The sequence below is a fragment of the Protopterus annectens genome, chromosome 8.part0 (genome assembly GCF_019279795.1).
Source record: "Protopterus annectens isolate FY-2018-M chromosome 8.part0, PAN1.0, whole genome shotgun sequence".
NCBI lineage: Eukaryota > Metazoa > Chordata > Ceratodontiformes > Protopteridae > Protopterus > Protopterus annectens.
In genome coordinates this window covers 20,656,676-20,671,561 of record NC_056741.1, presented here as the reverse complement: position 1 = coordinate 20,671,561, position 14,886 = coordinate 20,656,676, and the positions used below count along the sequence as shown (strand labels likewise).

The 14,886-nt window shown below is 39.9% G+C and overlaps 1 pseudogene; it reads left to right on the top strand.

The window, feature by feature from the left end:
* LOC122807964 overlaps window positions 1–14,886 on the top strand; it is a 78,469-nt pseudogene that overhangs the window by 54,816 nt on the left and 8,767 nt on the right.

Sequence of the window (14,886 nt, the reverse complement as noted above, 5' to 3'; positions counted from 1 at the left end):
ACACTCTGGTTTCCTCCCCAAAACTAAATTGTTCCTATATACTGCATTTAAACTTGTTCCTGTGGCTTTAAGAGGTAAAACAACTGTCTTATTCACTTATCTAGTTAAACGAATAACTGAAAATATATAACAATGTAGTTTCATTGTGTATTATTTTATCACGTGATGTTACTGACTGCTTTTTCTAGAAGAGATTCAGTTGGACTAGTCCACATATCCAGCTAACTGATGAATAAATAAAAATATAAATAAATAACAAGAGAGCTTCTATTTCCATCTTACATATTGAATGATGGAGCTGTTCCTCAAAGAATGTACTTCCAGGAGAAGGCTTAAATATTTAATAAAGGTGGGGGTTACATTATTAATCTTTTTCATTTATTACAAACCATTAAAGAGAAAATAAACAGAACTTAAACCTGTGTTCACCTGATTATTGGCTTGCTATAACTTGATAGAGCTTGTAAAGCTAGACTGCCAAAATGACAGAGCAGCTAAAGATCAGAATGTTCCTTTGCTGGGCTGCCTCTGCATTGCAGAAACCTGAATGACTTTATTTTATTTAGCATTGGATGCAGATTGGATTGAATGGTTTTTGGGGGGAGGGGCAGCGAGAGGGTGTGGTACAGGAATCTTGGATAAAAGCTATCCTATTCGATTAGTTTAGTTAGATCTGTTGCAGAAAGTTGCTTTTTGGCTGTGAAAAAAAGCAGCATATATTTAGTACATCATAGTGAAGATTGATATTAATGGATAAATTGGTTTGTTTTCTTTGGCTGTGTATAAGTATGTAGTTCTACTTAACTACATTGGCATTCACAAAGTTAACTACAAATGGTCAAAATGTGTAAAATTGATGAAAACATATACAGGGGTAAACTCCCTCCTGCTCTCCCTTACCCCCTGCTGGTTATAAACACACACACACACACACACACACACACACACACACACACACACACACACACACACACACACACACACAAAATCTTGAGACTGTACAGCAGTGTAGAAAGGGCAAAACCCCATGGTCAAACTGACATAATGACCCTTTTATAAAGGTGCTTTTTAATCTCTTGCCCTTTGAATTGTAAAATTAGTAAAGGTTCTTGAGCCCATGGCCCCACTATCTAACTCAGTTAGAACTTAATTTCTTAATTTTAGAAATATTAAGCCAGATTATGAGGCCTGTGGCCTCTGCAGTAGCTGTAAGTAATGATCTCTTTAAAATACAAAACCTTGCAAAGTTAATCAATGAGTCACTGTTTCTAATTTATTGGGCTGTTTAGTATTAACCAGTTAACCTATTTACAGGATTGTGTTGCTGTTCTGCTCTGTGAATTTCATAGTCGATTAGAGTTGTTGATTTTATTTTATTTGCTGTCTAGTAAGGTAAAGCAAGTCTCTCTTTTTCATGATATCTTGCTGTAAGTCAAAATCAGGTGTTAAAATTTAGGGTTTCAGGCCATATTGAGGGCATATTTAGGGACTAAGGAGGGCAAACTTAAAACCTTCAAGCATTGTTCTCCTAGATTTGGCCGCATTGGTCGTCTGGTAACCCGTGCTGCTTTAAAGAGTGGACAGGTGGACATTGTTGCCATTAATGACCCTTTTATTGAGCCAAAGTACATGGTGAGTGCAGTTTATGCTGGAAATTAGTGGACAAGTCAAACTCTTGGCAAGCTGGTGTTCAAATATCTGAAAGTGAGCATATATTGCAGGCCTATATGTTCAAGTATGATTCTACCCATGGATGTTTCAAGAGCATGTTTTCAGAAGAGGATGGGAAACTTGCTGTTAATGGAAAGTCTATCACCATCTTCCAGGAGTGAGTGCCCACTTTTTGTCACACTTGGCTAAATGCTTGGGTGGTGGATAAGGGTTTCTTTACTGGACTATGTGCTATTAACTTTGATATTTTGCTTCCTTAGGCATGACCCCCCTAACATCAAATGGGGTGATGCTGGTGCAGTGTACGTAGTGGAGTCCACGGGGGTCTTTACTCCAAGAGAGAGAAGGCTTCTGTAAGTTGTGTTTTCAGGGTGTGATTCTTGTATGGGGATGATTGCTGGAAAACAACAATATAAAACACTCTATATACCTGTCATAAGGAAGGGTTTGGTCCTGACGTACAGTGGGAAAGAGTCAGGAGTGCCCACCTTCTAAAGGAGGAGCAGAGGGGAGGAAAAGTAAACACAACAACAGAAATTGCATATATAATGTAAAAAAAGTTCTCAACTGAATGTGGAGTTGGAAGGAACAAAAGTGTTTCTTTGAAGGCTTCATATCTGGAATGACTAACAAATGTACTTTTCTCTAGGCTCACTTAAAAGGAGGTGCAAAAAGGGTTGTTATAACTGTGCCATCAGATGATGTCCCTATGTTTGTTGTTGGAGTGAATCATGAAGAGTATGACAACAGCCTGAAGGTAGTCAGGTAAGAGCTCTGGAGTCCAGGCAAACTGACTAGAGTGGTGTAAGTCTTGCCCAGAACACAGGTCATGTAACCATGGGGACACAAGTCCTATAATCACGGGGATGGAAGGGGATCATCTGCTTTCATGTTAACAAATGCATTGACTTCATTTGGCTCCCCTAGCAAAAGTTATCCATGACTATTTCAGTACTGTGGAATGACCGATGGTAAGTAACCAATATCTGATGGATCTGTGGTTAGAGTAATGGATACCAATCTGGGGAGTTTCACTCTAGCATCAAAATATCTTGGCCCAAACGGCAGTTGAGGGGTACAGGTAAAAACTGGGGGGGGGGGGGGTTGCTAGTAAGTTGAAAGTGGCAGGTGAAGTTTTGGCATCAGCATTTGTCTTCATTAGAAGGTGAACTTCTACTACCTAGTGTAGCTGGGTTGAAACTAGTTTCATTTCCATATTGGGGAAAATAGGCTTGGCAATGTTAACTACAGGTGGATTGCTATTGTATGCAGGAATACTGACAGTTTTGCTTTTCCAGACAACTGTCCATTCCTATACAACCACTCAGAAAACTGTGGATGGTAGTTCTGGTAAAATGTGGCATGATGGTAGAGGGGCTGCTCAGAATATCATTCCAGCATCCACTGGTGCAGCCAAGGCAGTCGGCAAAGTCATTCCAGAACTGAATGGGTCAGTATCAATCTGAGTGCTAAAAACGAAGGTTGAATAACTGCCAACTGGGGATGGGGTGAGGGATAATGTACAGATGGAAGTCTGCAGGTCAGGAAAATAATAAAGGATGACATCCAACTGGATTATGGGATGGACTCTGAGTCTGTCATCTGCTAGCCAAGAGTTGGGATACTTAATGAAACAGAGGGCACATTTATCTTTAGTAAGCATGACTGATGTCTCTGTATAGGTCTGTCTTCAGGTACATGTTCCATCCTATTGCTTATATCATGTTGTTGTGCAATCACCGTCCATTTTTGCTACTGTTTCCATTTCAGATTTGGGTAACTGGCCCAACAAACAACACACCATGGCTGTACAAGGGTGATAATCCTGCTTGACATGCTTGCATAAGCACAATACCCTGCTATACTGGTAAGGGCACAAGCATTACAACTTGGACAGAAATTGTAGTTGCAATAACTAACATATTACCAGGCTGTCCAGGTAGCACTTGGTTTTGGGAGGGCACTCTTGCTGTAGAATGAATACTGACTGCCCTCCTCTACAGCCACAGGAAGCTGACTGAGCACATGAGCATAGCAATGAGAAGCATTCTGCCGTCTCCAAGGGTGATACCACAATGTAAACAGAAGATAATTGATTTTAACATCTGGCTTTGTTACTGGTATCATTCAAAGGGGGTCCAATATTTGTCAATTTGGGAAGACATGATCAATAGATCATGCTGCTTTGCAAGAGATGGTCTGCACTTGTCTCCACTAGGCTTTCAGATAGTGACCAAAACCTTATCCACCCCTACAGTGCCTTTCCTAGGTGATGCCAATCTGATAAGCCTTCCAACATTGTAAATTCTACACAAAATAGGGTGTTACTGGGATTAGAGGCAAAAATCAAAGTGGGAGGGTTCCACTCTGATAAATTGTGTCTGAACAGAGGAGCCAGGAAAGGGTGTTCTCTTTTCCTTTCGCTATATTTAGAACCATTGGCAAAGAAAATAAGGACTCAGAAATTCAAGGATATAACTGGTATAGTGTTCAAGAAAAGTTGTCTTTATTTGCAGATATTATTTTGTGCCGGATTGAACCAGAAATGGAAGATAAAACAAAGCTATAGCTATAAACTATGTACCACAACATGAATTGGTCCAACAATACTCATATTTGTGGGTACATAATAAAATGAAATATTTAGAAGTATGGATTACAAGGGATTTGGTTAAGGTAGCTAAGGATATGTGGGAAGAGACTAAACAAAAGATAATACAAAAAATGAGAAACTGGAAGCTCTTGCCTATGGATATGGATAACAAGATAAAAGTAGTAAAAATGTTGTAGTCCATTTAGTTTTACATACAGGTCAAGCATATTTTTATAAATCAGAGGAGAAGCTGTGGACAGTAATTATTAAAAAGTTGAAGGGTTTTATATGGGAGGGGAAGAGGGCAAGAGTCAATTGAGATAAACTGATCCTCCCAAAAGAGCAAAGAGGTTTAGGATTACCTGATTTGAAGGGATGTTTTAGATCTACATAGTTAAGGTTCATATACATAACACAAGCAAAAAGTTACAGTTCAAAGTGGAAAGGGAGGATGAAGCAGCATTTTGGAGGCAGATCCTCAAGAAGAAAAACTACAGTCATACAGAATATTAAAGTCATAAAGAAGTAGAAAGTATATTAAGAACCAATCCATCAGAGCCACACGCTCCAGGGACCTAAACCTTGTTATCACAATGAACAAAACATGCTGGAGGGATAGGTTCCTGACCCAGAGACTCCCCCATACCCCTGGAATAGACTGCTCATACATGTCAAGCAGAGCGCCTCCTTGGCCCTCTTCAAAAGGAACCTTGATGACTGGATGGGAGATAGGAAATTTACCCTGGAGATCACGTCAGTCGCCCTGCTAGACAGGGGTCCAGGGAAGTAAATATTGTGGAAAGAAATAGCCAGGGAATTGTTATGGCTAGGCTTGTACAGCCCCTAGGGCCGATAGCCTAGTACCAACCTATGAACCTATATGGGAATGGAGAAAGCAGATTCTGCTGCTAGGGATGACTGGATTGCAATTAGGGGTACAGAGAAAAGACAAGAGGGGGCTGGAATTTACTGGAGTAAGCTAGCAAGGGATGCAAAGTATTGGGAACAAATAATTAGAGAAGGAAATTAAATAGAATGGGAAGAGGCCAAGAAGGCATTTGGGTTTGCAGGCTAGTGATTGCCTTCCCTAACAGGGATTGATACCAGGGTATAGACAAATGAAAGGGATAGGGGAATCCTAAATGAAAGATCTGCACTGGTGGAGTTTTTAATTGAATTTAGAACAGAAGCTGCTGTTAAAAAGGGATCATGAGTAGGGCATATAAAATATTGCATGATAACTGTAGGAATAAATCAGAAGAGGTCAGAAAAGATTGGAAAGAGAGAGAGAGTAAATATGCAATTCACAAAGAAACAATGGGAAGATATATGTATGGCTCCTAAATATGCAACAAAGTCTAGAAGATTTTGGATTTTTTTTCTTGGAAGTTTTTGCATAGATACTTTTATACCCAAGTAGGCTCCAAAGAATTTTTCCTTGGGTAGATGGCAAATGTTGGATTTGTGACAGGGAAGATGGAGGTAACTGGGAACATATGTTTTGGGAGTGTAATGAGTTGTCAAACTTTAAAAATTCCCTGTAGAGTACTCTATCAGGAATATTGGGCAAGCAAATAAGTGTAACTAGGGAAATAATTTTTTGAGCTGGGATACAGGATCTGAATTGTGTAAACCCAGTAAGGCCTTGATAAGTTTAATTCTGGTGGCTGCCAAAAAAGTAATTACTAGAAAATGGAAATCAAAATCTAAATGTAACAGAGATAAAAGAAGAGGAGGTGGGATGTTTAGAAAAGGGTAAAAGTAAATTGTATAGAAAAAATGGAAAATGTGGGAGCAATACATGCAGAACAATGTTTTGGATTAGAAATGAGGATTAGCAGCAGGCAGAGATTGAATAATTTATGTAATGTTGTCTAGATTATTGTATATATAACAATATATGTGATGTATAATGTTTGTAGATGTGAACTTGTTAATATGGTTTGATTACTTTTATATAAATGTAAGTTTGCCTATATCACAAGTAATACCTCAGTAAAGGTGTTTAAAAAGTATTGCTGGCAGTTTCAACACTACCTGGAGAGTGTAGACATCTGTGCAATTAGTATTACTGAGACATGGTTTAAAGCTGGGGAAGGCACACTGGCAGTGCAAGGCTATAATGCCTTCCACACATTTAGACCAGCTACCAGACAAGAGGTGGAGCTGTATCCGTCTACAAGCAAATCAAGCACACCTCAAGATTGGCCAGAAGATATGATACATTTGAGCTACTCTGTGTCCAACGATCCTTGGTTAAAGTCCCAGACCATATTCTTGCTAGCTATAGGTCTCTGTCTATGACCCAGGATGACCATACCATGTAGTTGAATGTACTGGAGTCACTCACCATTTAGTACAACACCATATTCATGGGTGATTTCAACTATCCTACCATAAATAGGGATACATAGACAACCACTAACATGCAAACTCAAAAAGTATTGGATTTTGTTAATGCAAACTCCCTGGAACAGCTAGTCTATACATCTACTAGGGGTGCAAATATTTATTTATTTTTTATTTATTTAACATTTGTTGACCGGGAAAGTCCAACTAGGTTCCACAGATCCTGTTTTCAGCAGAGGCCCGGGGAGAAATGCTCCAGAAGCATGTCTTTAGAATGTGGGAGGAAATTGGAGTACCTGGAGGAAACCCACGCGAACGCAGGGAGAACATGCAAACTCCTCACAGAAGGCACCCCAGCCGAGAATCGAACCAGAGAACCTCTTGCTGTGAGGCGACAGCATTAACCGCTGCACCACTGTGCCGCCCTATAAATATCCTGAATCTGGTACTCCCAAGTATGAGGGAATATTGCATATCCCTAGTGTAATGTCTTCACTGGTCAGATCAGATCATAAGGCAGTCACCCTTGAAACAAATATAAAACCATACTCCCAGCAAACTCTAGAACCTTTAAGAATATTTTCAAGGCTAACTACCTGCCATTAAATGATGATATAGCTAAATTCTGAACCCCACTCCAAAATCAGAACACGGTGGCCTATGCAGAAGTATTTACGGAAAACATGTATAAGCATATAAATAACTGCATAGAACCAGCAGTATGAAACCGAAATAAACTTAGGGCAAACTAAAAAAAAAAAACCTTGGTGCATCCCCAGTATAAATAGGTTGTACAACAAAGGCAAGAAAATCCTGGGCAAAAATAGGAAGAGGTACGCCCAACAGACAAAAAACTTCCACATCAGTCTCAGCAAACAACTTTGAGGCAAAAAAGACTCCTAGGCTAAGGATAACCATAAGGCATTATTCAGTTATGTATGCAACTTTAAGGGCAACACCCAACAGTGTGCTGAACTAATAGTAAATGTAACTTCCTATACTGAACCACAGGATATAGCAAATTTGTTGGCCGATAACATTTAACTACAATTTCACCCACCTTTCACCCCAGTTACCCCCCAGAAAATACCCCTCTATAATTCTCATCCCCCAACTATCACTAAAGAACAGGACCTCAGTGCACTGTCCAGCACTAAAAACATTGCATTAACTGGCCCTGATAATATCCCAGGATGACTTCTAAATGGCTTGAAATATCACCTGTCAGGCCCAGTAGAATCTCTTTTCAACCATAACCTCCATACAGACTTCATCACTAGGGAATGGAGGACTGCAGCAGTCATCCCTCTATGCAAAGGGGGACCATCAACAGACCCAGAGAACTACAGACCCCATAAGTTTGACTACTCTTACATGCAAGGCCATGGAAACAATTATCCCAGACCTGATAAACAGACATAGGAAACATACACAGACAACCGCTAACATGCAAACTCAAATTTGGGGGTCTACCTTAGAACATAGGGGTTGGGAGGGTGGCCTAATGGTTATGGTGCTTGCCTTGCAAGCACAAGGTGCAGGGTTTGAGTCTCACAAAGGATAATTGGCTAGGCTTAAAATGTCTCACAAGGGCTGTTAACTTAGTACTAATTTATGAACCTATGAACCTACGAAATTTTCAAAGACTGGGCCCATCCCAGTTCTGTTTTGTCAAGGGCAGGTCATGCCTACTAAATCTGGTTGAGAAGGTCACTGGAGCTATGAATGAGAGCAGACTAATTCATACTGCTTACCTTGACCTGGCAAAGGCATATGGCACCCTTAGAGGTATTGTAGACAAATTTACACATTTAGACGTAAATCCCTATATCACCCAATGGAAGATAAATAGCTCGCAGATAGGACATGTGAAGTTAGGGTGGGTAAATCCGCCTCCACCAAGAAGCCTGTTACTAGTGGTGTCCCAAAGGGTTCAGTACTGAGACTTCTCCTGTTTGGAATATAATTCTCTGAAGTCAAGGTAAATGTACAGGGCCTTTGACTGACCAGATTTACTGAAGACTACAAGCTGTGTGCAATCACTGAATTCCCAAAATATATAGATATCCTCCAGGAGTGTCTGACACAGGCAAATAACTCATGTTAGAGCTATGGCCTAAACCTCAAAGTAAAGAAATACATAATTACACCCACAGGGAAGATGACCACCCTTGCAAAAATTGCAATGTAGATAGCACTCCCTAAGAGTATGCCCATCGATAAGGGACTTGGGAATTCAGGTTGACAGTAGCCTGAACTTTGATCACCATGTGTACACAGTGGTGAGAAAATCCTTCTACATGGCACAACTTATAAGTAAGGGCATGGCATCCAGATCTAAGGAGATCATAGTCACACTATTCTTAGCCCTCATTAGACCAAAAATCAAGTGCATTGCACCCTTCGGCAGGTACTTGACCAGGCATTTGCAACAGCTGGAGCAGCCACAGAGGTTCCTCATTAAAAGAGTACAGGGTGCAAATAAGATGCCCTATGCAGACCACCTCAAAGCCCTGTCCCTGTACTTTGTCTCCTGCAGACTACTAATCTACAAGGCATTCACTGATCCAGCCCTGATGGATCTGTTGCACATTTGTAAAACAAACATCACCAGAATTACCTGATCTAAGGATCTAAACCTCACCTATAGCATAAACAAAACATATCTGAGGTACAGGCACATGTCTCAGAGATTATCCCTTCTCCTGAACAGATTTCCTAGTCATGTGAAGCAGAGCTCTTCCCTAAGCCTGTTGAAATGCAATTTGGATCAAAGGATAGGAAATTGCAAATTCACCTCTGCCTTGTCACCTGCGTCCCTTATGGTCAGGGGCAGCTTTTAGATTATCTAAGGCACAGGCATATTGAAGTCATTCTAGTCCATGAACACTGATAAATGAGATAAATTGTAGCATGAATGGCTAAGCTTAAAAAGATTCTAGGGCCATTATCCTATCAGTCTCCTATGATCCTATAATGCAGTGTCATATGATGTTAACTGAATGTTAGCGAATATTGATTAGAGGTGGTTTTGCAGGTCAGCTGTATGACAGACGTAAATGTTTACTGTTTGGAAAGAGGTTAGTAAACCATGTCAGGCAATAGGGTTATCTGCTGCTTTGGTGGCAGTGACAATCTTAAATATTGTCACAGTGGTCATTGGAGAATTTGGCAAGTTATGAAAGTTTGTGTAAAGATGTACAGAGTTCACAGCAGTATGCAGCCTTTTGCATTATGCCAAAACTGTGCATCCCTAAATAACATCATTCAACCTTATTCCCTAAACAAGACTTTATGTTTAAGAACTAAATTGCTTTTCACTAACAATGTGCAGGAGACTCTGTATTCAACTAATATTGCCAAAGCATGGAATCATATCCCATTAACAGTGAAATCATTTTAAAAGTTAAGTTATTTAAAAAAATAATTAAAATCTTGTCTGATGGACAAATGGCTGTTTCTGCATTCCCACAGCCTAGCTCTGTAACTTTCATCTATTTTATTTTTTTTTTACTACAGACTGGTCTCACCAATAATTTATCACTGTGTACATAGCCTGCAATTTATTCAGTCTACTCCCAATCCAGGATGTTCTCCACCCGTCAGTCTCTCCCAGTATCACTTTCACACTTGCATAGCTCTCCCTAAACTCCACTCACTATCCCCACAACTCTGCTGGTACCATCACTCTGTTCCCATACAATATTCCTACTTAATCTCTTTCTACCTTCACCCCTGCTGCTTCTTCTTTAACACCTACTCCTTCTCACCTTCCTTCCCTTCTGCCTACACTCCTGTCACTTTCCATCTAGGTACACATAACTTACCTGCTACCTACCAACCCACTAACATACTTGCCAAAGTTCTACAGTCATAATCTCTTCAACAACAAGGCACTCTATACCTTTTAATACATACCGTTCCCATACTCAGATTTCCTGTTTCCTTTCCTGTACTCTTTGTCTCTGTTGGACACATCTTACGAAAACATAACACCTCCTGTATTGTTCTCTCTCTTTCTCTAAATACTGGGGTGTCAAAGGAAAAATATACTTTAAAAATGATCAAAACACGGTAGGTTCAGGTTAAGGCACTTTAATCTTGCAGCAAGGAGACAAAAATGTGCTAATACAGAGTTTGTCTAACCAGAAACAGGAAATACTTTCATTTTTATACATTCATAAACTGGTTGTACCCTACCATGCTGACGTAACAGATTACCACCTTTTTCATCATCATCTGCTGACCATCTTTCCCATGAATTTCTGCTGATTTATCAATTTTTATGTGAAACTTCCTGAGGAAAACAACATGGCCTTGGTTACTCTCAGTTAGATACATGTTATGTTATATTCAAGATACTACAGCTAAATCGAGCATAATGCTAGCAGTTCATTTCTCTAATAATCCTTTGTCTACTTTATCTCTAAATTACTACAGCTGCAGAGGTTCCCATCCTCTGGACAGAGCTGTTTGTCTAAAACCATTACATTTATAACATAAGGCATTGTTCATTCATTCGCTTCTGACCTAGCAGATAAACACCTGCTTCTCAAGTACATTTCCACAAGGCATAAACAAGAATATTGCTGTGCTAGCAGTTACTAGGTCAGAGGGCAACTTGCAAGTTTCTGTGAGCATACTGCAGTCTTCAAAAAGCATCTTATTCAGTCTCATATGAAACTCAATTTGTATAAAATTCAGTACATGAAAAATAGAATAAAAAGCGTATTAAAAATACTTGGTTATTAATTGGCATTAAGCATACACGCACTAATACATATTTTTCTAACATTTCCCTCCTGTTAATACTTTTTTATTCTATTTTCAAAAAAGAATAAACAGTTTGCTTCTTTTCCTAACCTCTTCCACTCAGGATTTGCAGTTAAGAAAGTCATTCAGTTTAAACTTTTCTGAAAGTGTTTCGCATTCTAGCAGCTCTTCAAATTCAGTACTCTGATACATAGTCTCAGATACGGATATATCTATGAATTCTTTAACTAATCTCTTCATGCAGGGGATTCCACAACAAATACAAACTCCTATTAGGAGTAATCCTACCCCAATAGTAATCAATATGTTCATAAAGATGGAGCCCCGCCCCCAAATGCATTCTGGAAAAAGTCTGTCAGAGGGTTTGGGCCTGGTTTGTTCATGGCCGACACTTGCTGAATCACCTCAAGATGGTCATTAATTTCATGCTGATGATCAGGAATAAATGCACAGCATTCTTCTTTGATTAAAGCGAACGTCCCACCCCTCGCCGCTAGGGTGAAGTCAAGAGCCATTCGGTTTTGGAGCACTACAGTTCTCATGGCATTCAGTTCATCAGTTATCAGTTCAAGAGCAGAAAAAGTCGCATTACTCATTACTTCGAGAAGTTTCGACAGTTTTCGCAGCTCCCATATCGATTTAACTGCACCATATGCAGGTAATATATCTGCCCAGGATATAACAGCATCACTCAAGTCCATGTGCGCAAGTTTGGTTCCCACATTACGATGGTCTTTCCAGCCTGCTTCAATCTGTCCCACTGGATTCTCAGGTTTCTTAACAGTCTTTTTGGCTACATCTCGAGTATTTTGAATACTTCCCTGAGGCAAAACTGCAGTGTGTCGGATGGCCGGAACCAGGTACCCCAAAAAACAACTGCCAGACCAATTCTCAGGTAACCATTTATATGCTTTTTTACCACACACAAAATAACAGTCCTCTACCTTAGTTATTACTTTGTTACGAAATGACTGCCCTGCATGAAACATTTTCCTATCTATTACAGATAACTGTTTAAAAAGCACAGGGTTACGTTGTACCTGGTCAAGAGTCTTATGCATAGATTTCAAAAATGAGTCATAATCTGTAGTACAAAATCCACTTAAATCATTTGGTTTTCTATAACATTTATATTCTACTGTAACATTACACTTACTCCATCCCACTTGGATGGTATCATTTTTATAGAAACATACAATTCCTTTTTGTGTCACAGGCAAATACAGTGCTACCTTATCATATGCTTTAATAGCAACTGTGTCAAAAACTAGATTCTCCCAGGTCTCATTGACCCCTAGGGGGATAGCAGTCATTAATAAACCCCCGTATGCTGTTGGTACGGCCGTACAGATCCAGCAGTTCGAAATATTAAAAGTCTGCGTACACACGTGTAATTGCCTGATAAGTGTTAAAGTTCGGATGCCAGTCTATGTTTGGTCCATTAAGTCTAATCAGTTCAACCTTTGTGGCAGGAAAAAGGAATGGCCACAACAAAAAGAACAGTGTGATCAATATTGCAATAAAAACAATCATACAAGTTTTCTTAGGTTGCTCAATGTCTCTACTCGCTCTGTACCTGGCCATTTTGTTCTTGTTGTGCAACAGTAACAAAGTATTTGTCCAGTTCAAAGTTTTTAACCAGTTTACATTGCGTCAAATGAATCCAGGAAGCTCGTTCTGCGATCTTGACTGCAGTGGGTGTCGACAGTAGTACCTGGTACGGACCTTCCCACTTCGGAGAACTCCAATTCTTCCGCTTCACAATCTTCACCCAGACCCAAGTGCCTGGGGCTACTGGTGCTTCCGATTTTCGTTGCTCTTTATCTGAAACAGAATTTAACTGCAAAAGTTTGTTATTCATAAATTGCCTCATATACCCTGCAAGTGAACTGTCAGCCTCCTGCTCTGTAGACATGAGAGGTTTCCACTGAGGTGTATAATATGCCCTCCCAAACAAAGTTTCAAAAGGAGTTAATCCCTTTGCATTTGGAACAGTTCTCATACTCAACAGTGCTAAAGGCAAAGAGTACACCCAGTTTTTCTGTGTTTCTGCTATCAACTTCCTAAGTTTATTCTTCAGCACCCCATTATGCCTCTCTACTAGCCCTGCAGATTGGGGGTGATATGCGCAGTGGTTCTTTAATGATATCCCAAAATAGCGACTAAGTTGCTGAATCGTTTGGTTCACAAAATGTGTCCCGTTATCACTATAAATCTTTTCCGGTATACCAAATCTGGGTATAATCTCTTTAACAAGGACCTTTGCAACAGTAGCTGCATCTGGATTTTTAGTTGGAAATGCTTCTACCCATTTGGAAAACATGTCTACAATAACAAGGCAATACTTCTTATTTTCACATTTATTCAATTCTATGAAATCCATACAAATAGTATGGAACGGATACGGTGGTGTAGGAAAATTCCCTTGCTTAGGCTTCAACGCCCCTTGTGCATGATGCTTGTTACAAACATGGCATGCTGCACAAAAATTTTTTGTATAATTGGTAAATCCATAGGTTGTAAATACTCGATTCACTAACTGTACCATCCCCCCTGTTGAGACATGGCTCTGCCCATGGCTCAACAACGCTGCATATCTAAACAAGTTAGACGGCAAAATTGGTTTCTTTTCCTTGGAGATGTACAGTCCCTTTTCGAGGATTGCTCCTCGTTTTACCCACTTCTGTTTTTCTACATTCGTAGTAAGTGTCTGCATTGTTTTTAACATTTCTAAATCTAAAATCTCAGAAGGTTGTAATTCCTCACTCAAAAGAAAAGCTTCTGAGGCTGAAGCTGCCTGCTTCTCAGCTGTATCAGCCCGTGCATTACCTTTTGAAATCTTATCTTGTTGTTTCGTATGAGCTACGCATTTGCAAATAGCTACTTTTTTAGGTAACTGAATTGAATCTAACAAATCTAAAATAAATTGCGCATGATTGATCGGTTTACCAGTAGATGTTATCATTCCCCTATTTTTCCACTGCTGCGCAAAAACATGTACAGTAGAAAAAGCATACTGAGTGTCAGTATAAATGTTCACCTTCTTACCTTCTGCTAAGGTACATGCCCTTGTCAAGGCAATCAATTCTGCAGCTTGTACAGATAAGTTGTGTGGTAAAGATTTTGCTTCTAAAGTTTCAGTATCAGAAACGACTGCATACCCCACTAGGTTCTGTCCTGTAGGACCCCTCCTGCACGAGCCGTCCACATAGTATGTCACCTCGGCATCATCCAAGGGAACATCCGTAAGGTCTTGTCAAGGTAATGCTTTTTGCTCAATCTCCTGCAGGCAGCACTGTGGTTTGCCATCTGCAGGGGTTGGAAGCAAAGTTGACGGATTCAAAGTTGTGCATCATTCAATTGTCATATGAGGTTGGCTCAACAGTATGGTCATACAGGAAAGATGCCTAGCTGGAGAAAGATATGCTACTTTTTCTTGCAGTAAAATAATCGCGACTGCATGAGGCACTCTCAATGTGAGAGGGTGGAATAGTACTACT